Here is a 24,348-nt window from a genome sequence, read left to right on the forward strand (position 1 = left end):
CAAAAATTCTGTAAACTATGCAAAAAAGCGATTTTCTTACATAATACTACAGGGCACCTACCAACAAAAAAACAAACAAACGAATCTGCTAAAAAATACTTGGAACATCAACATTGAAACAAAAAGTTAACCCAAATACAATACTTATGGCACAGCGTATTAGTCCAAACATTTACTTTGAACTTCCTGACCTTACATTATTTCCCTGATAATTCCCTGATTTTTCCATTAATTCAAAATTTCCTGAAAGTTCAATATTTTCCCTGTTTTTGTTGATGCTAAAAAACGCATTCACATACATATATTTACCAATGCTTCTGTTTTCCAGAAGAAATTTTTTTTTAAGAACAACTAAATAGGTTATTTGAGATGCGAGATCAGCATCAGAGGTTAGATCGCTCATATCTCTCCAGGTTTTTGGCATGCCGATTAAAATATTCATTTAGTTTAGCTTAGCTAGTCCTAAACCCGTGTAAATGAGCAAATGCGTGTGTCCACGAAATTAATTTAAAAACTATACAATATAGCGTAGCCTACGCGTGGTCTGTGTCCTTTGAAAACAGCGCTCCACCCGTCGATCTAAAATTATTTGACAGAAGAAGTGTGGGGCGCATCTTCAATCATATTCACAGAGTTAGTTGGAAACTTGTGTTTCTGGTCTCAAAAACATTAAAGCAGGGTTCACAATTATAAACATAAGCGTTTACATAGCAGGCCAATACTGCGCCCACGATCTGTGCGAATTAGAGTTCACAATTTAAATTTTACTGTTAGTTTCGACCAGTGAAATTTCGCAATGTGTTCGACATTTGTCGGCAGTGTTAATAAATATTATTATTAACTATCAAATGATTATCCCACTACGACTAGCAATTTATGAACCCAATTTTGGTTATGAAAATATTTATTTTATTTTTCTACCCACGGAAAATTATTTTTATTTACGTTAATTGCTATATAGTGAAATGTTATAAATAATGGCAATAATCGATTTTTAAAGCATGAATTGCACACACCCTAGCATTTAAATACCTCGACAATGTCTTGCCACAATATTATCGATAATAATCGTAAACCTTTCTCTAGTCCCTAACAAATGGCATCCCACTATACGTACTCTCATTGGCTGTTGCGTCATGCGTCCGTAACATAAATATAAATGTGTTCGTTTCCCTTCTATGCACGCGACCTCTCTCCCGTGCGTGACTGTTGTGAATCAGTTGGGTTCGAAAACATGGCGGTCAAATATTGTGCTCACGACCTACTGTTTACCGTCATTTATTTTATCTTAACTGTGCACCCCAGATATTAAATGCTCCAGATGGCAGTGTGACGGATCGGCGGCCAGCTCTCAGATGTGTCCTCAACCCTGAAGATGCCTCCTGCAATGCGAGGCGAAACGTCGGCAAAAGAACTGGCACTGCGTCGCGACTGGCTCTACCTCGAAATTTCTCATGGCGTCGTCGATGGTGGATGGGGGATGGGTAGGGGAGGGGGGAACCCATTAGTCTCCTCGGAGAGGGACAAGGGCTTGCCGGAGTCGCAGATTCTTGTGCCGCTCGGAAATAAATCTTTGCCACTCTCCCGCGTCCTTTTGTGCTGTCCTCCTCCTTCCCCCTTCCTTCCACCGTCCTCATCAACAACTCAAAACTCGTTGCGAGGCGAAGGAGTCTCCAGGAGAAAGAGAACAAGGGACATCGCTCAAAAGGACTTGGGGATGAACCACGGAGCCGTGACTTGAGTGGATGACTCTAATCGAGGGAATTCACCACACACACACAAACACAAACACAGTTTCACTGGCTTTAAACCACACATTCGCTTTGACGATTCAATACAATAATCACTTTCAAACGACCACAGAATTTTGCGGAGAACCGCGCTCACATAAAATACCTGCAGTCATTTATCCTCTTAATCCTTTATTTCTTGTGAAATCGACCTTGGCCGATTCTCAGTAATATTTCCAGGCCTGGCCAAAAACACTTCGTATGGAGAAAAGAAAATGCAAGAATAATCATTTAATACTTTACGAAAGCCTACAGTAAATTTGTTTGGACCCGTGTTTTTGGAATTCATGTTAAATGCAGTTTTAAGAATTCCCTTGATATTAGTTCTGTACGTGGCCGTCTTTTCAACATCCAGATAATTATAAGGGCATTGGTGGAAATAACATTTTGATAGTCTTTGGTATGGAACAATCCCAGAACTTCGTAGAGTGGTTACGGGAGGCTATGGGAAAACCGAAATGCGAGGCAAATGCGAGTTTCGCTACGCCAGTTACTAATTCGGCAAATTAAATTTGTAGACCGACAATTTTAGAAGTTTATCATCTTAGGTCTCGGTATACGGCGCGTTTGGTAGGATTATCTCGTGAATGGAACGAAAGTCAAAGAACGTTAATGTGCAACCACGGTGCTGCCATCTGTGGCGGATGGCCCGAACCAAAATACACAAGACAAAAATTAAACTTTATAGATATAACTGTTGAATAAATTAAATTTCGCTCGGCAAATGGAATGATTCAATATTCGATGTAGCTCCTCCGGCAGAGAATTCTAGTGGCGCGTGTGGAACCTAGGTGTGATTCGCGGCAAGAAATGTGGTCGAAAACTCAATTTTCGTATATTTTTCACGCTCAGCGTTATTTCAAAAAACCATTATACGTTATAATTCAGTCCAATATTTTTTTTTATTATAAGTATTTGCGACCTGAAAACACATTCATTTGCTCGATATCGAAGTTATATGTTACATATCTCTGGTAGGCACTGACGAAATAGATTTTGTGGTTCAACCAGAACAAACTTTAGAATAAACAGTCATTTTGAAAATTTTGGCTGGTAATTTTATTTTACGGTAATGCGTAAAGAACTTATATTATTATAAAGCACTTAACTACTTAACACACCTTTGTAAACTGAGGCAGACAATATTAGTACCTTTAAATTTTACATTTTTTTCTAACAATTGCCATAGATTCCTGCGTGCCAGAAAACAAATAGGTACTGCAAATCTTCCACTGGAAATGACATTCACTGTCTTTGCTTTGCATAAATAAGACGGTCATAATTTTAAACTTTGTTGAAACATTCTTCTCGGTGTTTCACGGCAATCGTTTTCATTAATTGCATATGGAAAATTAACAAAAAACAAATTGTGAGCACGTCTTCCAGTAGTTACTCGTCAGAGATGTGTAACATAAAACCTCGTAATGATTAAATTCATGTGTTCTCATGTTGCAAATACACTTATAATACAAAAATTGGAGACGAAATTTTAACGTAATTTTAACTTTGAAATAATGCCTAGCACGATAAGTATGTTTCTAATTGTGTTTACCGGTACATTTTTTTGACGCAAATCACACTTAGTTTTTGCATCAGCCACTAGAATTTGCTGCCGAAGCAGCTACGTCGACTATGTAAATATTCAATTGGCAGAGCGAAATTTTAATCTAGGTATGTAATGTAAAAGTTCCGATGAAAGCGAAAAATATTTGGAAAAAATTACTAAACATCGGTTTTGCACCTAATTTTCCACAAGGAATTGAATTAAAATACTGCACATATCGTTAAAATTCATTAAACAGTTAATGCTATAATGTTTCTCTTTGGCTTTGTGAACTTTGGTTCGCGCCATCCGTCACAGGGGGAATAATCGTGCTTACACATTTCCGTTCCAAGTGACTTCCGTTTCGTTTACGATATTACTCCTACTAACTGCCGTATACCGACAGCTAAGTTGTTACACATCAGAAAGTGGGATCATTTTTCAGTTTTTGACGTGACAACGTCTAATAAATCGATGAACGCCGGCTGCACGCACGAAAAAGTGACCCGTTACGCACATTGTCCCGTTACGCACATTGTCCCGTTACGCTCATTGTACGCTTGCGCTGCATATGTATATCTCTCTTCCACTCGATTGGAACAACCATCGATTTGACTTTTTCGAGGCACATCATCCTTGAAACACTCCCATTAGTTTCCTACGTTTCCTATCATCGTCCTATCCTTAACAGGATAACACAGATTGGAAGAAGTTAAATAGCAAACATGTATAAAAGTTATAGTTAAAATAATCTCTTCGTTAAAGTAATAAACATATTTGAATTAATGAGTGCAAATAAAAGTAAATTTATCAATTAAATTGTAGATTTCATTTCACTCCTTCTTTGTATCCATACAAAATAGTGATAGTTCAATAAAAATTATTCAATTTTATTCATAAAAATATGCAATCATTTCATCAATGTTTTGCTATGACGTTGTCACGTTAAACTATCGTCCGTAAACAGACTTTACAGACAACCAATTTTTTGTTTTTAAAAATCATATTAAATAATCGCAAGGAAACTGAAGTATGACCATTTATGTTTCATATAATTCTTGATTTCGACAATCAAATAAAATGTAGATTGAATTTCTCGATAGCTCATCATAAAATTAAATGATGGAGGCGCCGGGTATCGATCCCGGTACCTCTCACATGCTAAGCGAGCGCTCTACCATCTGAGCTACGCCCCCTCCTTGAACATGATAGTCTCTCTCGGCTGTGGTCCAGGCACGCGTGAGCGAGTTGTCCCCTTCATTGCTCTCGTTTCCCTTGGCCCACATTCTACTGGCGGGGCTGGGGCAATGGCCCGAAGCCTGAACCGGTCACAGAGACCCCTCCACTCTTCCGATCCCCCTCCCTCCCCAACCAACCCAAAACAACCAAAAAGAAAACTTGTTGTTTGCTTCGACTTGGATTTCTTCAGCGCAAAAGAACAGCTGACGGCTGCTAGGTGGCAGCACGAGCGCCTGGAGGGCCACACACTGACGTATTGAGCGGCAACCGCCATCCAGGCATGATGACCAGAATTTTTTTTTTTTTAACTGTTTGAGTGGTTAACGGCTTTCGCCCACAACCAGAACTATATAATTCGAATCGTCATCAAATCGTAGCAATAAAATCTCTTAATTTAAATTAACGAATCGTCATCAAATCGTAGCAATCAAATATCTTAATGTAAATTAACACCCATGCCTTACCCGGGACTCGAACCCAGAACCCCTCACGATGACCAGAAGACTAAAGCCACGTTCGAACCTCCGTTCACAGCATGAAACAGAACACGTGACTAAATAAGTGTCCTCATAAAATGTCGAGTATTTGGAGGGGTGAAGGGTGTCCTCAAACTAAAATTCCCAAACAAACATCCTTGCAAAGAAGTCTGTGGTTGCTTGTTTTTGTTCAACAACTTACCTCAGTTGGAGGCCATGTATCGTAACATCACCATAACAATTAGCTCGTAATCAAAATAATATTATATTAATGTTTTTGGTTAAATTTGTTAGTCTACTACTGAAAATGTACATAAAGTCAAAGTAGATATCTACGCATCATATGGAATTATTTTCCGAAGTTGACTTCAAACAAATTCGTATTTTAAGTACTTTTTTTAAAGGAACTTTGTAGAATAATACTTATTTTCAACATATACTTTTCGCATAATTCAGTGAGATGAACTCAGTTATTTACGCGATAAGGACCATGACTTTGTTCGCTTGTCAAGTGGCGAAAGTATACGATATGTGAAAAAAGGATGTAAACTAGTTTCGTCTTACATATGGAGATAATTTAACCACTAGGAAACTCTACTGGGCCTGTTGTTTTGGCTGCTAGGATGGGTGCGTCTGAGCGACTTGATCAAGCGTGCCCACAAGGGCCATAGAATGCCAGGAGTAATCATGAACTAATCCCATCAGGGAGGATTGTTTCCACTGGTGTTCTTCTAGTGGCTCATTATCAGAAATTCTGAGGATTCGTGTTTTGCTTTACCGAACGAATTAGATCATGTCCATCGAGGGACACAGCATCGAGTGACGACACCACACTGTTACTTACCTGGGATCTAAAGGAGGAGATAGGCAGTTCCCTCACTGGATAATTAGTTCTTTAGAGGACTGAGGAGTCTCAGAGTGATGTGAAATGTTCCGTGGCCATGTGCTAGCTGCGCCCTGGAGGTCACAACGTAATGGCAAATACGAGTGACCATTGCGCTTGTAGGCCAGTCGTGGCATGAATAATGACATCAAAGGGCTCTGGCACAAACATGTCATGTTCGTTTGGCCTCACATTGAAATCGAGAGCATCCCAATGGCACGCTCTTGGAAACTAGTTAACTCGAAGCTCATTGGGGAATAAAAAGGCTCCTACGTAAACCTATTCTGCTTATAGGCAAAAAAGGTTTTATCTGTCATCGGAGATATTAAGTTAACACAATAATCTTTAGCTAGATGGGGCACACGTTTTTCTCAGCAGCCATTCGATACAATTTGCTATTGATGTGAGCCCCAGGATAAACACGTGCAAACTATTAAAAAAATTTATACAGTTCGGAGAGGGATGGAGAGTTTTACATTTTTCATTTGCTTCGGAGTGTACCAATTAGTGTTTGAGTACAACGTTTGACTGTCCAAGCATGAGTACCTCACGCTGACCATCAAATAGCATGATCTGTTGACTTATCCGGGGTACTCCCACTTCCCCAACCTACACCCTCATCAGTACTTCAAGTGCGATTCGGTGGATGATGCTATGCTCTCTGCTTAAAAAATATTCAATAAATAAGTCATAATTACAAGAGCTTCTGAAGTGGACATTTTATTACTTCCTTTAAGACATAGGTCACTGTAGCGGATAACACAAAATTGTGCCACAGAACAGGGATGTTGGGTAGTAAACTGGCAATGGTCTATTATAAAGAATCATCCTTGAATTTACCTGGAGATATCTCGGGAAAACCACGGACAATCAGGATGGCTGGAACTGGATTTTAACCCCGGTGTTTAGGAAAGTGAGTCCTGGGTCATACCATTGTGCCACCTCGAGCCATACTACAGAAGTTGAAAAAAAAAATCAAATTAGTGTTTTAAAAAAGCTGCAAATACTGGGTTACAAATATAGGCTTTCCATTAATCAGAGCCAAGATTTCAAGAAGCTGTTACATAGTTAAAATCAGTCTTATCATAAAGAGATTTTTTCAAAATAGGAAATACACCCCACCCAGTTTTCAGTCAACTTCAAAAAGTGACCCGTTTGTAGCTCGGAGAACTTCCATTTTCAATATACCCTTACTTTTTTTTAAAGACTAAAACTTTATTTTTATTTGGCTTTACTTTTCATTAGAGGTAGACGGACAGAGAGAGAGAGAGAGAGAGAGAGAGAGAGCGAGAGAGAGAGAGATTCACAGTAATACGGTCCAGGAAAATTAGAGACGGAATCCAGACCAAGGAAATCCTGATTCATACGTTATTTAAATGATTTCGTGAAATTGGGAATTTTGATTTAATACAATTTTTTGGACGTACACGATTGCAGTTTTTCACGAACTTCTTGTGCTGTCTGATGTATGAATTTTGAATTGTGTTGTCCATAATACCGGATTTAGGCTTGTTCTCTGCGGATTTATGATTTAATTTTTAATTCACATTTTGTATTCTTGAACATTTTTCCATGACAATTAGTGCAGAATTGCAATGGCGTGTGTCTCAAAAATTGTATTAAATCCTGATTCATGATTCCTATGGAGACCCGAAATTACATCAATGCTAGGATGGGTCCTTAAAAAATGAAAAGAAATCAATTTCATCTCCAAGTCCCTCATTTTTTCTTTGTGTAGCCTTCTTTAAAAACTCGTTTTTATAAAATATTGGAGGCGCCGGGTATCGATCCCGATACCTCTCACATGCTAAGCGAGCGCTCTACCATCTGAGCTACGCCCCCAGCTGGAATCTGTGGCTGTGTTATGTGGTTGCTACGATTGGTTGGCAGAGCCTACCGCCTCGCTTTCTCTGCCCGGAGGCAGGATTTCAGAGCGAGAGTTCGTCGCACCCATTCCCAACAAGGTGCAGCGAGTCTAAAAGACGTTCGCTTCGACGCTGTACCTACCCTGACCACGCGTGACACGGGATCCAACCGAAACTATCAACCACATACCTACCCAGTCATCTGATATGGGATCGTCCATTTATTCGGTTGAGTATCTTGGGAAGCCTTCCTTTCACAGACGAGAGAGCCACGCCCGAAATTCCCCGAAGTTCGTGCTCGCTTTTTTTTTCCCGTTCTATCTCATTGTATAAACCGGTGTGGCATTAAATTTTGCTGTCAATTAGGATAGGTTAGCATCGTTATAAATACTTAAAAACATTGTGGATAGTTGGTTATATTGGGTAAGTATAGCTACATTAAAAATATTTACAAAGAACAAAAAAAAAACCGAAGATGCACAATCTGGCGTTTGGCTCTCTCGTATGTGAAAAGAAGGCTCCCCGAGTATAAAAACTTTTGAATTTGAATTTGATTTGAGTATCTTCTCCATCAAACACATAACGAGATAAGTCGTAGTCTAAATGTACGCTGACCCCGTTTGGCACTGTTTCCGACCTAAACTCTCATCCACCTACCCACTTAATATTTTTTTTATATATAATGTATGGGACGATAAAATTCTCAAGTCCTCAAATATAATTAAATCCTTAGTATTCGATATTCGAAAAAAAAAATCAAAGAAAGATATTAGAGAAAATGAAATAAAATACAATATTCTACTCAGATAACCTCTGATGTTTACTAGGTTATTATTTTTACACCCTGTTACCATTCCCCGAGATATTGTACTTTTAACATGTTATTATATAAACATAATAACAATAAGTAATTATTCTGGAATCATAGTTCACGAATAAACCTTTTAAAGGTTGAATGTTTCAAAAGCATTGTTGATATTTTTATTTATTGTACATTATTTGATTTTGGACCCATGAGACCCAGGTTTGGATTCAAGGGGTATATTCGAAAAACTCTTTGATAATCGAATTTGAGCTTTGGATTCGAGTGAATTGGGATTCGACCCTTCACTTATATATGTGTTTGCATGTGTAAATGTCCGTTCTTTAAAAAATCTCAAATATTCCGAAATTTCTTCACCGATTGCTTTGAAATTTTGACACAACGTTGCATTCATATACGCACGTATTTATATACCAATATGTCACACCTTTTGAACGGTAAAAAGGTGGGTAAAACTATAGATAGGTAAAAACATAGAGTTTTAATATTTTTTTTGCTATATAGAGGTATAGAAAGCTGTACAGTAATAGGTATATAGAGGCAAGAGATAGAGATATACCGAGGAAGATACATAGATATAGAGATATAAAGAGGGATATATAAATATGTAGATAGAGATTTAGAGTGATAGATAGCAAGATAGAAAATTAGAGGGATATAGAAAGATGCTCTGTATATGTGTACTTAAAAAAAACTCAAAAAAATTGGTTGAGGCAATGTAACACATGCAGGGCATTAGCTAGTGTGTATATATATATATATATATATATATATATATAAATATACACACACACACACACACACATATGAGCTTCAAGGTACAGGGATGAAGTGTTTCACGTGCCAATGTGAGGTCCGTCCAGAATTTCCAAGTGGCACGGGACAGATAACAGCGGCTAGCAAATATTCATCATTACAAAATGTTCTCTGAGTAACTGCGTTGGATTCAACATCTGGAAGTTCAATTTTTGCATTTACACAATTGGGGCATTTCCACAGATGGGGAATTTTCCGAAATTCAATCTCTTACATGGCGAAGGAAGGGCCATAAATACCATACAATAAAAAATATTTTTAATTAAACATTTTTTTAAAAATAGTTTGTGATAATTAGTTTCAAGTTTTCTCTTATTGCAGCGTCTTAATCCTTGTTTTATTTTTATTTTTCTAAAAGGGGAGGCAACTGTCCACCTTGCCCAACCTGGATATGTCTATAGTTATAAATACAAAAAATTATTCTATAAGCTCATTTTAGAAATATTTCTTCATAAAAGTAGGAATTCGCAAAAAAAAAAAAAACTGAACATAGAGGGTAATGGCGAGCCTAAACAGACTTAGTCCTGTGATCACATTTGAAGGAATGTAATCATCGTCTGACAGTAGAACCGGCTTTAAAAAATCGTAACGTAAGGCAAAGTAAAGTATTTCTCAATTTGATTAACCTTCACTTCGATTTTGCTTAGAGTTTTTCTTACCTGATTTTTGCAAATGGTTCTTAGGGTTTCATTCACCAACATGTTTTCATTGTATCTCTCTGAAGGCTGAATTAATCCAAGCTTCATCTTTTAGTATTTCCTAATCAACCATAGTTTAATAAAATATATTTTTAATGAAAACGTATTAATCGCTATACAGAATGAGTTTGATTTCGACCAGAAATAAAGGCTGCTGGTTTATTACCTCCAAATAAGTTGAAAACATCTATACGACAACTGGTCTAAAGTGATTACCAAAGCTAGCATACTTCTTTGAAGTTGGTGCTGAACATAATTTTTATTGTAAACAAGAGAGAAAGTATTTAAAATCAAACACTGAGCCCTAGGATTATTTTTTATCGAAATAATTTGAAGTTAAGCCTTTATTTTCCACATATTTTTGTGACGAGTAACCAAACCAAAGTATTTAAATCAAATACTTTCTCGACAAGGATAAAATTCATGGTGATTGTATAACTAAATTTATTTAAACATAATTAAGATGTTCAGTGTTCTATAAAAATGTTCTTTCTATTATTTACAAAAAAAATTGTTTATCCCCTAATTTGGAAGTCACTAAAGACCATAATTCGTCTAGATATTTTAATCATATTTTGTCGTAATAAACCTGCAGCTGAAATTTACTGGTGGAATGAGAGACAGCCTGTATAAGCACTGCCACAGCTCACTTCTTCACTATGAATAAAAAGAGGTACATAACTGAAAGAGAAAACGTTGATCGTCATCTTGCAATTAAATATTTTAATTAAGAAGACTTATAAAAATTTCAAAATAGTTTGATAAGTTACAATACATCCAGATTCATAATTTGATAAAGTATTGGTCTGAAATTCAGTTTAATGTGATTGTGATTCGCGGTGACATTTTCATAATCACTTGAAATATTCACGCAATTCAAGAACCAACAAAGAAAGCAGGAATAATTAAGTAAAACCTGTCTGAACACGTTTATAAAAGATTTTTATTAGCTTTTATTTTCTAGACATATAGTTTATTTTCTTAAAAAGTCACTGAAGTACCAGAACTTCACAGCAATCAGGAAAATAGACCCTTTTTTTGAATGAAAGAAATGGGAACAAAGACGGAAATAACTCATTTCAACGGTACTTTTGTGTGCAAATAAGCAGTGGGGAAAAACTTTTTTTGTGAATTTTTTTAATTGCTTCCTCCTGTGAAGCACAAAGCACACAAAGACAAAGGAAAGAATGTTTAGAGAGAGAGAGGGAGGGAGGGAGAGAAATCCGGAAATCGGTAGGATTAACGGGAGTTATAAGTTTGAAAGAGCTGTGTGCGCAGAACTAAAATTTGTTTAAAATTAGCTATTTTTTAATTAGAAGAAATAACGGAAGATTAATATATTTAAATCTCTGTGAATAGAGAACTTTTATCTTCGGTATTACCAACAGTAAGGAATTAAATACCACGTTTAATGTTGTCTTTTTCATTTGCATATTCCAACATTCCCAACCAATTTATCTTAACATCAAAAATTATATTTTTCTTGCAGATATTTGACTTTCTGAATCAATAAAAAACTTACGTGGCTTTATTAAATACAAGAAATTTTTAAACAGATGCAGAAAATTTTGTCTAGGAAACTTCATTTCACCTACACATCTATCAGCAAAATTTAACTTTTTTTTTTATTTTACTTCCCCGAAATACAGTTATAGGAGTTATATATAGCCTACCTTTCTTGCGTGCTGTTGAAGCCAAGCCACTTTAGACAATAGCGATCTTTAAATACAAATAATAATTTCTCTTTGCAAGATAACTTTTAAAATCGCGCAATCCTTATAACACACCAATCATTTTCTAAAATAAACGCAAGGTTCGGTACCACCTACAAAGCCAAGTTAAAAAAAATTACAATAACTATATTCGACGGTACCTCGTATACACATAAAATAAGAAATGGGCATAATATCTTAAGATATTTGAGCAGCTACCAACTCTAAAAACATAAAAATAATTTTTTTAAGAAAATTACTTTTGCAAAAATGATGTTGAGAATTAAATAATTAGAGTTTTTTTTTTTTTTTGGAAAACCTTGTCTTCTAACGAAATTCTTGGTGAACATGCTGAAATCATGGAAGTTAGAGTAATTTATGATTCATGATAACGGCGCGAATCCGTAATCTGCAGCCCAAAATTTCTGCACGTGCGGTTTTCCATTAAAATTTATTTCACTAAAGTCGCCAATAGGCCTATATATGCAGGCAAGAAGCAGAAAAAAATTACAATAATCAAAATGTATTTCTTAAAACAAAGTTTTGGCGTTATTACGCCTCTAATCCCCGTTTCACCGTTACGTTTGTCTCTACAGCGACGGGCTTGATAAGTAATTCCTAGAGAAGAGGGGGGGGGGGGGGGGCGGGGGTTAGGTAAAGGCCCCCTTGTCAAACTTACCGTAAATACACGCCCACGATTAATGGCATCAGTGTTTCTCCACTTCTCAAAACGACTAAGTTACACTTTACAGGAATATTTATTTTGTTCATTGGAAGCTGCGTGTTGCTAGAGTTAGGCCATAAAAAAAAATATTTGAACGTATGTATGTCAAAACTACGAAACACTGGTTCGAAGGTTGCACGCGATGCTTTGCGGAAGAGAGAGCCTAAAATTCATAGAAATGGAGTCAGACGCCCGAACAGTCACGAATATATCCATCCGAAGGTAGCCCACTTGCTGACAGGACTTCGTGGTCAAAAAAAAAAAAACATTTTGCGAGAATCTTTTTTTTTTTTTTACGATTTCAGATTATTTATATATTTTCACTGTCATAACCTCATTAACCTATAATTCCGGTTAACGATCACCTAAAAGATCCAAAACATATCCTCCCGGAAAAAACGTAAGCGATTCTTTCAGCTGATATGTATAAACATCTGAACACCATAACGAGAAAAAATTCAAGTGTTTTCGTGTATATAATTAATCATCGTAAATACCCTTTCCCCCCACTTTTTCACGCCCTTAGGGTGGAATTTTGTATTTATACATAGCCTAGTTTCTAAGTGAGTCAAAGACCTTTCAATGAAAAAAAAAATCATCAAAATACGTCCAGTAGTTTTCGATTGATACTCGAACAAACAGACGAAAATTTTAAAAAACACTATTTTTGTGTTAACAAAAATGTAAATAACCATTTTCAATAGTTTTTCTCATAATATTTTTTCCAATGCTCAGACAGCTTTATTATAAGCATAGATTTTATTTATGCAACACATTTAACCTATCTTTTACCACTACCATTCGAGCCAAAATAAAAAATTAAATCCAGAACGATGATCGTTCGGGCGTCTGACTACCCTTTTCATCCACCCTTACGTTTCTCTTGTGTTGGACGCGAAGACCCTATGATGTACATTCTGTATCGCACAGACCCGAACAAGCCCGAATAATCTACCTTCGGCCAACTTCGTGAGTTTTATTTGGTTTATTACTTTACAAAATTGTGGATGGTTGGTTATGTTAGGTTAGTGTAGCTACATTAGAAAAATACTGTTAAAAAACATTTTAATGCCGACGTTGGCCGAAGGTAGATATTCGGGCTTGTTCGGGTCTGTGCAACACAGAATGCACATCGTAGGCTTCCCGTTGGACGGCTGGCTTCCCGTGGGAGTGCGGGGGGTATGGGAACAGACTTCTGGGAGGCGGCACAAGTTTGCGGAATTCCCTCACCCCCGCACCCTGCTGATGCGCCTCCTTTTCCCCCTTGAACCCGAGCACTCGGGACAGGTAGTCGACGACTAATTGGGAGGAGATGCTGGAGTATTAGCTGATTACGCCACCTGGTGCTCAGCGGGGCCGCTTCTTCGCCGCGGCGAAGGCCCTGGGCGTTTCGGCGCGAAGCTCTCTCACCGCTCGGGGTCGGCCCGAGTTCCGGAAGTCTCTCACGCGGACAAACGGATCTCACGCGCCGTCGCGCGTTTTCCGTTTCCGTTCGCCGGAACGGAGAGGAAACGCATCCTCCGAGCGGGTGACATTTCGACAGCACACCTTAAGACTGGAGATGGCGGCAGACATTCATTCATCTTCCGCGAATGTCTCGAAGCCCATAAAGTGGTATAGAAAATAATGAATGCATTTTTTTTTTTTACTTTTTGCATCCTAAGTGATCCTTGCTTTTATGTTAAACCACTTTTTGACGTGACAACGTCTAATAAATCGATGAACGCCGGCTGCACGCACGATAAAGTGTCCCATTACGCACATTGTTCCGTTACGCTGTGTCCCGTTACGCTCATTGTACGCTTGCGCCGCATCTATCTCTCTTCCACTCGACTGTTTATAAAGTGAAGTGAAAAGTTAATGTGGTTTTCATTGCTTATTACAACAACGATTTCGGAAATAAAGGTTAATTATTCTCGCATTTTAAAAATCTGATTACTAGTATAATTTTAGTATTTATTCTTTTATTATTAAAATAAAAATGATTCAATTTTGTTAATAAAGTATGCAATCATTTCATCAATGTTTTGTTATGACATTGTCACGTTAAAGTATCGTCCGTAAACCGACTTTACAGACAACCAATTTTTTTATATTTATTCATAGTGGGCCATGATGTTTTTTTTTTTAATTTCTCGGATTTACCATTCTACACTATACCTCTCTTCCATGCATTGCTCTGTCACAAATATTTGCAAGAGATATCCACAAAGTGTGATATAATTTCTGTAAAACGGCGCGCACGTGATAACAAGCACAAACCACTTGCGGGGAATTTCACACCCGTCATACAACACACAACAAATGTTAATTTACATAAATGATTCTTAACTATACTGTTAGTCATGACGAGCAAATGAAAAATAAAAATGATCATGGCGTGTGAGATCACAACTTGAAATATTCTAAACATTTCTTTCAATCTATAACTGTCCAATTTTTCAAATACTTTGAGATGTTCTGACACACAAATCTTTGAGAAAGTTACATTAATGTGGTCAGTCAATTTATATTTTGTTTGAGTTCCCAGGAATGTAAAAACAGGTATCTAACAGGTAGTTATGCAGAAAAATATACACAAAACGTTTATTATTTGGAAGAAATGGTAATTTATTATGTATTTTAGTTAAAATGCCTACAAAGTAAAACAAAATTAATAATGAGCTAATGATGGGACAGTAGGCTTGAACATGGAGTCTCTGTCTGATGCAAATTATTAATGCAATTCGTTAGCAAAACTAGCCGTAGATACACATTTAATGCTTAAGGTTTGTTTAATAGCTTGAAAGGAACTCGTTTGGAAAAATGGTCAATATGTCAAAATTTAGTTTGTACTGACGAATAAACTGGATAACAAAAAATCATCCTACTTTATGCATTGAACTCTGACATAACCACAACTATTTTGTTAATCATAGCATGGAGATAAGGACTGAAGAAGCAGATGCGTACAATCTTTGCCATGTTAAGAATTGAAGTCTAAACATTTTTTTGTTAAAATAAAGTTTACCGCTAATTCCTTTTCTAATGTTCTTCTATCATGTTTAACAATACCACTTTATTATGATGTATTTACAATAATTCTTCCCTTTCAAGCTATTGAACAAACGCCTAACAATTCACTTATACAGGTACAGTTTTTATGCTAGCAAATTACCAGCCAGAGTGACTTCCAATTTAGAACAGACGCTTAGTTAACAGACCAACAGCACCTTCAATACCTAGAGGAGGTGAGGTATTTCTCGCTTCGAATTCAATCATAAACATGACGAATATTGCACAAGCCCATCCCATAGCTGCTTGCATCCATGGACTTGAATGCAGGTTATGGGAAGTCACAGTTCACAGGGATAAAAGACACAAACCGAACAGTTCCGTAACTCAACTAAGTTTGCCTATCGCTCGGGGGGGGGGGGGGGGGGGGAGGGGGGGGGGGGGGAATCACCATATTGCAAAGATGTACATATAAATTTTCGGTCATAGATTATTTTAAATGACACTAATATAAACTTACCAACTTTTCATATAATTTAGGATAGCATAGTCTAACCTGCCCTCCTGGAAAGAAAAGAAAAAAAAACTATTATTTATTACATTGACCGAACTTAACCTAACCTTTTACATAGGTGAACATCGGAATGGTTCGGGTTGTGATTGTGGCGTTCATCCCTGAGAACTGTATGCTATCCACGCAGGTGCCTCCAACACCCTAACCCCCTCCCCCTCCTTAGTCATCCCCCACCCACTAGCTTCCCTGCCACTCTGCAAGAGGAACTGCAATACTTGTGAGTGCTGGCGATCGGGTTCTACCGCTCCGACCGTAAAACGCCAGAGCACTTGGTATCGTCGGTGTTCCCAGGCCGTTTTTCTTCCTCTGAGTGGCAGCTGGGAGAGGAGGTAAAAAAAAATGGCAGTTTACAGACCAATAGGAACACTTCAAAAAATATATATTATAGTAAATATGCTTCATGTTTAGTTCTGTAATAAGCATAGAGCTCCAAAAATCACCCTTTTCCGCCCTGGTACCAATATGAGCTCAGAAATATGTCACGTACCTCGTTAAGCGATACATAAGTCCATTGAAATCACCATAAATTCAAATGCTGTGCCAATTTTTAAAATTTAAAAAAATATATATATTTAATGTTTTTATTCTTGATATTAGTCCTTTTCTTTATCCTTTTTTAAACAATACAAAACATCTGCCTGTTTGTTAGCTTAAGGTGCTATTTCGCTGGAACTGCCCACCGCCGCGCGTCGCTGGCTGCTACTCACTGATTGACAGTATTTCAAGTGGAGGTTCTTTCGCACATGCTGGGCTGTCGGCGGCCGTGACGTCACAACGGCCGCCCGTCAACGGATGAATTCTGACAGCCGTCGCGGTTTACCTGCTTTTGCTTGAAGAAAAATATGTTTTCCAGCTAGTTTAACGTCTTCATTATTTTTAAAATCTCTTTCATACAAAGTAATAGTTGTACTTCGGCATGTGCCGACGACGGAAGGAGTAGGTATTATTGTTTGAATAAAATATGGGATGGACTTCTTGGACATATTTTTAAGACTTCAAACGACCTTTAGGTTAAAAGTTAAGGATAAAGTACAGGGTAACAACTGTGTATAAATGGAGTCCCTATTAATGTTATAAATGTGGAAGTGTGTTTGTTTGTCCTTCTTACATGCCGCAAAGGATCAACGTAGCAACATGATTTATTGCGTATATGTAGATTGTTTATGGGCCGGAGAGCCACATAGTCTGCATATAATTATAAAATTCCATCCATAAGGTAGTGAAAAAAGGGAAAATTCAGTTTTATAATAGAAAATCGTAGTAGGTGGGTCATGTACACACAAACAGTTAGTTTGCTTTTTCTCTATGTCCGCCATATGGTCATATAGTAAGGTCTGGCAACTTCCCATCCTCCTCCTTGGAGAAACCCATCCGCTTAGTGAAGCTCGCGGCTGCTAGCGAACCAAAGGCGCTAAAATCAGTATAGTTTAGAAATTCGTCAATATACGGAGTTTCCTTGAATCTTGTAACGCGCTATCGTTTGGTGCGTCCGTCACGTCTTGCCTAGGATTACCTGCCTTCTCACAAAATAAAGCTGAGGATTGGTGTCACGGTTTTGCTGATGCGTAGCCTCGATGCACCGAGATTATGCAATAAGTAGAACTTTAAAATAAAAATTTCCCATTTTTCAAGTGTATGTCCTACCGACTTGAAACTCGATGGTGATGTTTCGTATACTTATTACGACGTGTTTAGCGATGGCAACGCCGGGTACTTCAACTAGTAAATTTACATTTATATGTATGCATTTTTGAACATCCTTAATGCATCAATGTAATACCTAATACGCTATATATATATATATATATATATATATATATATATAACTTGTTTTCGCGATTTAGTTAGGTCTTGCAGACTGTTGGTATAATTTTCTTAGGAATTTGTCACAAAATTACTCGAAAACAAAACAAACAAAAAATTCATTAGTTTGAGTCTGAAAACCAATGGAAATTTGTAGCGTTTTTCAAATAACTTTTAAATTTACTACAGGTTAACTTAAACGATTCCTATTTTTACAATAGTTCAGTTTTATAAAGTCTTAAATTTATTTGTATGCTATTATTTTTCTTTGTTTTTCATAGTTATAAACACCGAATATGTGTGTAAGTTAACTTTTTAACTGATGGACATAAGAGGCGCTGCAGTGGCGTACCCACAAGGAGGGGCAGAGGTGGACTGAAGTGGCGTGGCAGTCACTCACTGACTGTTCAGAAAACATCTAAATGAAATAAAGGGTTTAATAGCTAACATAGGAAGATAGTCATCGTAACAGCACAGTGGATATTTCGTCCCATTCATGCGCAATGGGCAGTGTGAGAGTGTTCCGTCTGTAGCTTTACGTAACGAATCACAGAAACATCAGCTGATAAAAAATAAATAAGGCACGTTCCTCTATCTCTTGTCACAAATAACCTCAAATTACTTATCGATTGGTTAAACAAATGCATACTAATTTAATCTAACAAAATTAAGAATGAACTATATATTAAACAACATGACATGAAAAACGTACTCAAAAAGAGTAATGGCTGGCTCATTGGTTACCACTGTGCCGAAACTAGTTTTTCACAAACGTTTGTTGGGCACGTTGCTTTTTTTAAAGTACAAAACTAGAACAATTGAGATGTTTCCTGCATTGATTAAAACAACTTGTGCATTACTACACGTGCAATGTAGGTTAAGATAGCCAAGTCGTAATTTACCAAAGCTTTGCTACTGAACATATACGCCATTTCAAGATAAGTTTTTATTTTAAAAAAAGGTACAAATTTACGCCAGACGGCAGCGTTTCACGTAATTTCTTGTTTAGATAAGCATTGGTTTTATACGTTGGTTTAATATCAGGTATTTATAAATACACCTATCAGGTGTTGAGTTGTCCTCGGGGATGGAATATTAATATTCATACAATTCTTCTCAAAAGAAAAAAAAACACGTGATGAAGCATGGAGAAAGAATCGAACTTAAATGTTTCCAATTTCCTTGGATAATTTCTAAATCGTTTCTGATAGCCGTTCGAGAGTGTTTGTAATAAATGTATCAGACGGGTTCGCCCACCAGTGGAATACTTGGGCAAGCTTCCACGTGAGACGGGGCCGGCGCCAGGCATGAAATATTCATGCCTCAGTCACTATTGTCGCCACGAGTGGAAGAGAGGGCCGTTTTCCCGAGGAGGGTGCGAACAGAAGCGAGTTGGTGGGGGGGGGGGGGGGGGGGGTTTGTGGTGGATAAGTCGAGGGCGAAAAACGTCGAATGGGGTTGGAAAAAAAAAGGGCGAAAAGCACTCGGGTGCGCATCTTTTCCCAGCATGCCGCGCGCAACCGTTTGAACACCCAGGACACGACGACCCTAGTTTTGCAAGTGCTGTGTTAGTGGGAAGCGGAGCATATGGTGACGCGGCCACTGGGCCGGAAATCACTAGACTGAAAGTCGTTTAGTCGAAATGTACTAGACCGAAAGGCACTAGACCCGAAGGTACTAGACCAAAAAATTTCAAAAATTTATCTTGCTGGGAGTATGTTTTAAATCTGGCAACAGGAGGTTGGTCGAAAGGAACCAGACCTAAAGTCCTTTCTTGCTGAAAGTTTTCTTTCGGTCAACGATGTGATAAATTACGAACATATTTTGTCTCCATTGCACATATATACATAGTGCATATAGATACGTTAGGACCAATTACCAAACTATCTTTGAGAAAACATGTTCAGCTATGTGTAGTTAAATAAAATAAATAGACAACTTAAATTTTTGAATTTGATGATCTTATTATATTTAATGGTCCAAAAGCTGATTGAAAAGATTTTAATTCTCAAAAAAAAAAAAAAAGGAATAAACAATCTTTGTAAAGGAAACTAATGTTTATTCAAATAAATACATTGTTACTATTCAAGTTCTTGAAGTGTATAAAATACATTACAATAAAAAAAATTCTATTTTCTTTGTGGCACTTGGTGTCACAAAAGGTTGGTTGAATTTTCGTTTTCATATGTTAATTTTGTATTTTGGCTTTATGCCTTTTACTACTTTGAGGTTATAGTACTTATTATTTATTATAATATTTGAAGAGCATTCACACATGTTAATAGATTAAATTCAGTGACGTGAAAAAAATAAATATTTGATTGTTTGAAAGGGCCTTTAGCCATTTTAAATGAAGACCAATTTCACCGTTTTTGTACAGAAACAGGCATAATCGTCGGGTGAATATACAGAACGTTCGGAAATTGCAGGAAATAAATTTAACGAGTGGCGGGGAATGCCAACAAAATTTTTTTTTTGTAAAGGAACGAATGTCCAGAAACACAACTCTGAAAAGTTACAGGCGCGAGTGGTAGCGCGCAAATTTTGAATTTCGCGCGCATCAGGGCACCACTCCACTGGCTGCGAGGATGTGCGATCGCAGCGCCGTGGCGTTCAGACGCTCCGCAGGAAGCAGGCGACGAGTCTGCCGCAGGCGTTAAGGGCTCGCCATACACACTCGCACCAGCAGTGCACGGGGACGCACCACAACGCCGAAATACCACAACGCCTAACGTACAATAACGCCGAATACCATAACGCCGAATGCCAAATTGACCGCAACGCCGACAGCTAACTGCTGTGTAACACAACGCCGAAATACAGTAAAGCCGAAAAATGTTGCTGCTGGGAGGGGGGGCCACAGGAGCAAAATGAAAAAAAAAAAAAAAACTGAATGAATTTGTGTACCTAACCTAACCTAGGCTAGCCTAACCTAGCCTAACCTTACATAACCTTACCTAACCTAACCTTTGTGGCAGTCCTGCAATGAAATTTTTCGGCGTTAATGTATTTCGTCGTTGTGGTAATTCGGCGTTGTGGCATACAGCAGCCGGCGTTGTAGACAATTTGGCATTCGGCGTTATGGTTTTCGGCGTTATTGTACGTTCGGCGTTGTGGTATTTCGGCGTTGTGGTGCGTCCCCCCTCGGGCCTACTGTACACCTGCAGTCGCCCCGACACCGCGAGTTCGCGACGCGGATCTCTCCCCGAGTGCAGACGTGAGACGCGCGCCCCGTCCACAAAAGACACGGCGTCTTCGCCGGCGAACCTCCTCGCGCATGAATAATTCACGCGGAGAAAACAACCCCCCCTCTGCCGGAGTTGACTTGTAGCTTGCTCCCGAGCAGTCGCTTCCCGCCGCGCGCACTAACTGAAAAGGAAACGGGCTGTGATGAGGAGGCGTGGCTTTGTGGTCACAAACATCGAGATTACGCGTGCTCGTTGGTAACCGAGTCGTTTAACCACAGATCCACTCCCATTGTCCATTTTATTTCAGGTAAATATTTCCCTATTGCGTATCCAGTTCATACCAAAATTTTCATTATTAAAATGTTCAAAATTCAGATTCATTTTGGTTATGGTAAAGTATCTCATCACAAAAAGAATTCAATGGCTTACTTTATCTTTATATTTTACGTTAGAATAAGATATATATATTTTACGTTAAAAATGTTCCTTATCGCGTATCCACTACAAATAAAAGATTTTAAATGCATATATTCAACATTATAAATAATTTTGGTAATTGTTAAGTCTCAAATCACTGCTTACGTTATTTTGATATTTTAGGTCATAATACAATTGGATACGTCCCACGGAACTGTTACTACAAGAGAATAATGCTCTTCAAAATAAAATATATTGTTACGAACTAGAGCAAGGCCGGGACACGTGCAGGTGCAGAGCTGGCTGGCGACTGCCGCAACATGATATGCGCCGCGCGCGCCTGGAAGATAACAAGGATTGTCGCTTTTCCCCCTCCTTCCCACCACTCCCCGCGCGGAGCCCTGACTTTGACACGTAACTGACACCGGACAGCTGGGAGTTGCGCGAGCCGCCGACACGTGTTTCGAGAGATTTCTACCATCGTCTCGGCGTGGACTGACGCGACTGGCCCCGGTCGCTCTCGTGGGTTCTGGAATTGCGCCGGGGCCTATATATATGCCCGAGGAGTCAGTGAGTCAGTGGAGTTCAGAGAGAGAGAGAGAGAGTTCAGGCGGGAGCCTTCCCGCAGCGGAGCTTCCGGGGCGATAGTGTCGCGGGTGTGGCAGAGTGGCGAAGTCTTTGGACGAAGGTTCCAGGGTAGGGAGTGAGTAAGTTCAGTGGAGTCGGGAGTTTTCCCGCGGCGGAGTTTCCGGGCAATAGTGTCGCGGGCGCGGCGGAGTCCCGAGCGAAGTTCCGAGCGAGGCGTCGAGCGGATCCTCGGCGAAGGCAAGTGTCGGCGGCGGCGGAGTGCGTTGGCGGAGTCCCGCGGCGGAGGTCCACGAGGGGTGCTGCGGTGAGAGTTGCGCCAGAGGTGCGGCCCAGCGAGGTGTGCGGTGTGTGGAAACTAGTGACTGGTGAAGCAACATTTTTAAGTGCAATTGATTATTTGCCATTTTAGATTATTTGTAAGTGACATAAATAGTGGCAATAAATAAAACTGTGTGTGTGATAAAAATCTTTAATTGGGCTATCCTTTACGAACCCGCGGCAAATCGTAACAATATTTTGGTAATTGTCGAGCTTTCCATCACAAAACAACCAATTTCTTTATTTATTTTAATAATGCATTTACAATTACAACCGGATACGCAATTAGGAATACTAAAAAAAATTATGTTGATTCCAGATATTTATGAATACATACATAGAAAAGTGGGACTATAGAAGTATCCTACAGGATGAGTTATAAGTATCCATATAAATGGTGAAAGCGTTAACTAATATTTTATTATTTACTTTTCAGGAAGGTGAAAAAAACAAATGGAAAAGAGATGCCACTAAAGAAGGAAGAACGCATTGACGTTTTTGTTGTACATTTCATTTGTACGAAGAAAAATAAAACATTAATTACAGCTTTGTATGTACTTAAGCTTTCTGGGTTGAGGCCACGTGCTTAGAAATGATGGAGTGCCTGACCTTTTGACACACCTTGTTGCATTGATCGTCAAAGCCGATTAACCACTTGAAGGACCTGTTTGGTACGTTATCATTATTTATATAATAACCATTCAGGGCGAGGTTTGATTGGTTCTGTGTGGATGGCCATGATTGAAGGAAGGTCTGGCCAGTCAGGATGAGTATACTTAGTAGGTACAGCAGCTTTGAAAGGAACTAACTTAACGATGGTGACTGTTTTAAGAATGCGGCGAAACAGAGAATTCCAAAACATAACATAATTTGTTATCTTTAAAAGATTTGTGCAATGGGAGTGCATGACTTGATGTATGTCCAAAAACTTACTTCAAGTCATAACATAATTTGTACACATCTTCTCTGTTAGTGTTGAATTATTGCTGATTAAAAACAGACAATAATATTCTGTTTAGTGCCCGTGACTTAGTCCGGCAAAATTTATAGTAAGTGCTATTTGCCTGACAACGTAGGAACAACATACATTGTGTGAAATTTGGCTGGCAAGATTCTGTAAAATTCTTCGACTAATTCCTTTGACGGAATTTTCTGTGCTCTGTCTGTTTATAGATTTTTGGCTTTTTGACGTAGGCTGATTTTGGCTTGTATTTTCGTGTGTTTACATATCAATTTCCCCTTCCCCGCGGGTTATTGAGGTTTCTTATGACATGCAGTTCAACCAGCAGTGACTTAATGTAAAAAAAATCAATAAAATCCCATTGCAAGAACCAATTCAAATCCGGTGTAGTCAGGTGTCCTGGCCTGCAGACCAAACAGTCGAATAATGCCAACCGTGTTTCCAATCAAATGGGTTTCGAATCTGCGCGCTCGGCCAATCCCGGTAATTGCGCGTGGTCGCAGATGCGGTAAGTCAGCGGAAGCCATGAATAGTTAGCAATCAGGCGGGCGGAGTGTGCCAGGGGATTCCGCTTTGGTTTATGATGGAAAGGGGGGGGGGGGGGTGGGGGTCGGCGATAGCGAACGTTCGGTCACGTGTCGCCGACATCTTTCCACGTCCCTGGAACGACGTTTGCTGCCGGGGTGTTGTTCAGTGCTAGAATCGGCTAAGTCCGCGCGGGGCGCTACGCCCGTACCTACTGCTTCGAGCACTTCGTAGCGAACCGTACCTCGCCTTTACGGAGTGCGCACTTTCCACAGGTCCTGGCCAGTGCTGTACGTGTCTGCGTCGGCGGGGCGGGATGATCAAGTGGCGACGCTCGCTGGTGCTTCTGGCGGGGGTGCGGCGTTTGTCCTAAAATCGTTTGTCCTAAAACGTTTGTTCTAATTTTGTTTG

The 24,348-nt window shown here is 38.8% G+C and overlaps 2 non-coding genes across 2 annotated transcripts; both read right to left on the reverse strand.

Moving 5' to 3' along the window:
• Positions 1 to 4,456: 4,456 nt before the first annotated feature.
• Trnaa-agc (transfer RNA alanine (anticodon AGC)) lies at positions 4,457 to 4,529 on the reverse strand. The gene has a single exon. It is a non-coding gene; the product is annotated as a tRNA-Ala (tRNA).
• A 3,171-nt stretch (positions 4,530 to 7,700) lies between these two features.
• Trnaa-agc (transfer RNA alanine (anticodon AGC)) lies at positions 7,701 to 7,773 on the reverse strand. The gene has a single exon. It is a non-coding gene; the product is annotated as a tRNA-Ala (tRNA).
• Between the last annotated feature and the right edge of the window lie 16,575 nt (positions 7,774 to 24,348).

This window comes from Bacillus rossius, chromosome 1 (assembly GCF_032445375.1).
Source record: "Bacillus rossius redtenbacheri isolate Brsri chromosome 1, Brsri_v3, whole genome shotgun sequence".
In the NCBI taxonomy this organism is placed as follows: domain Eukaryota; kingdom Metazoa; phylum Arthropoda; class Insecta; order Phasmatodea; family Bacillidae; genus Bacillus; species Bacillus rossius.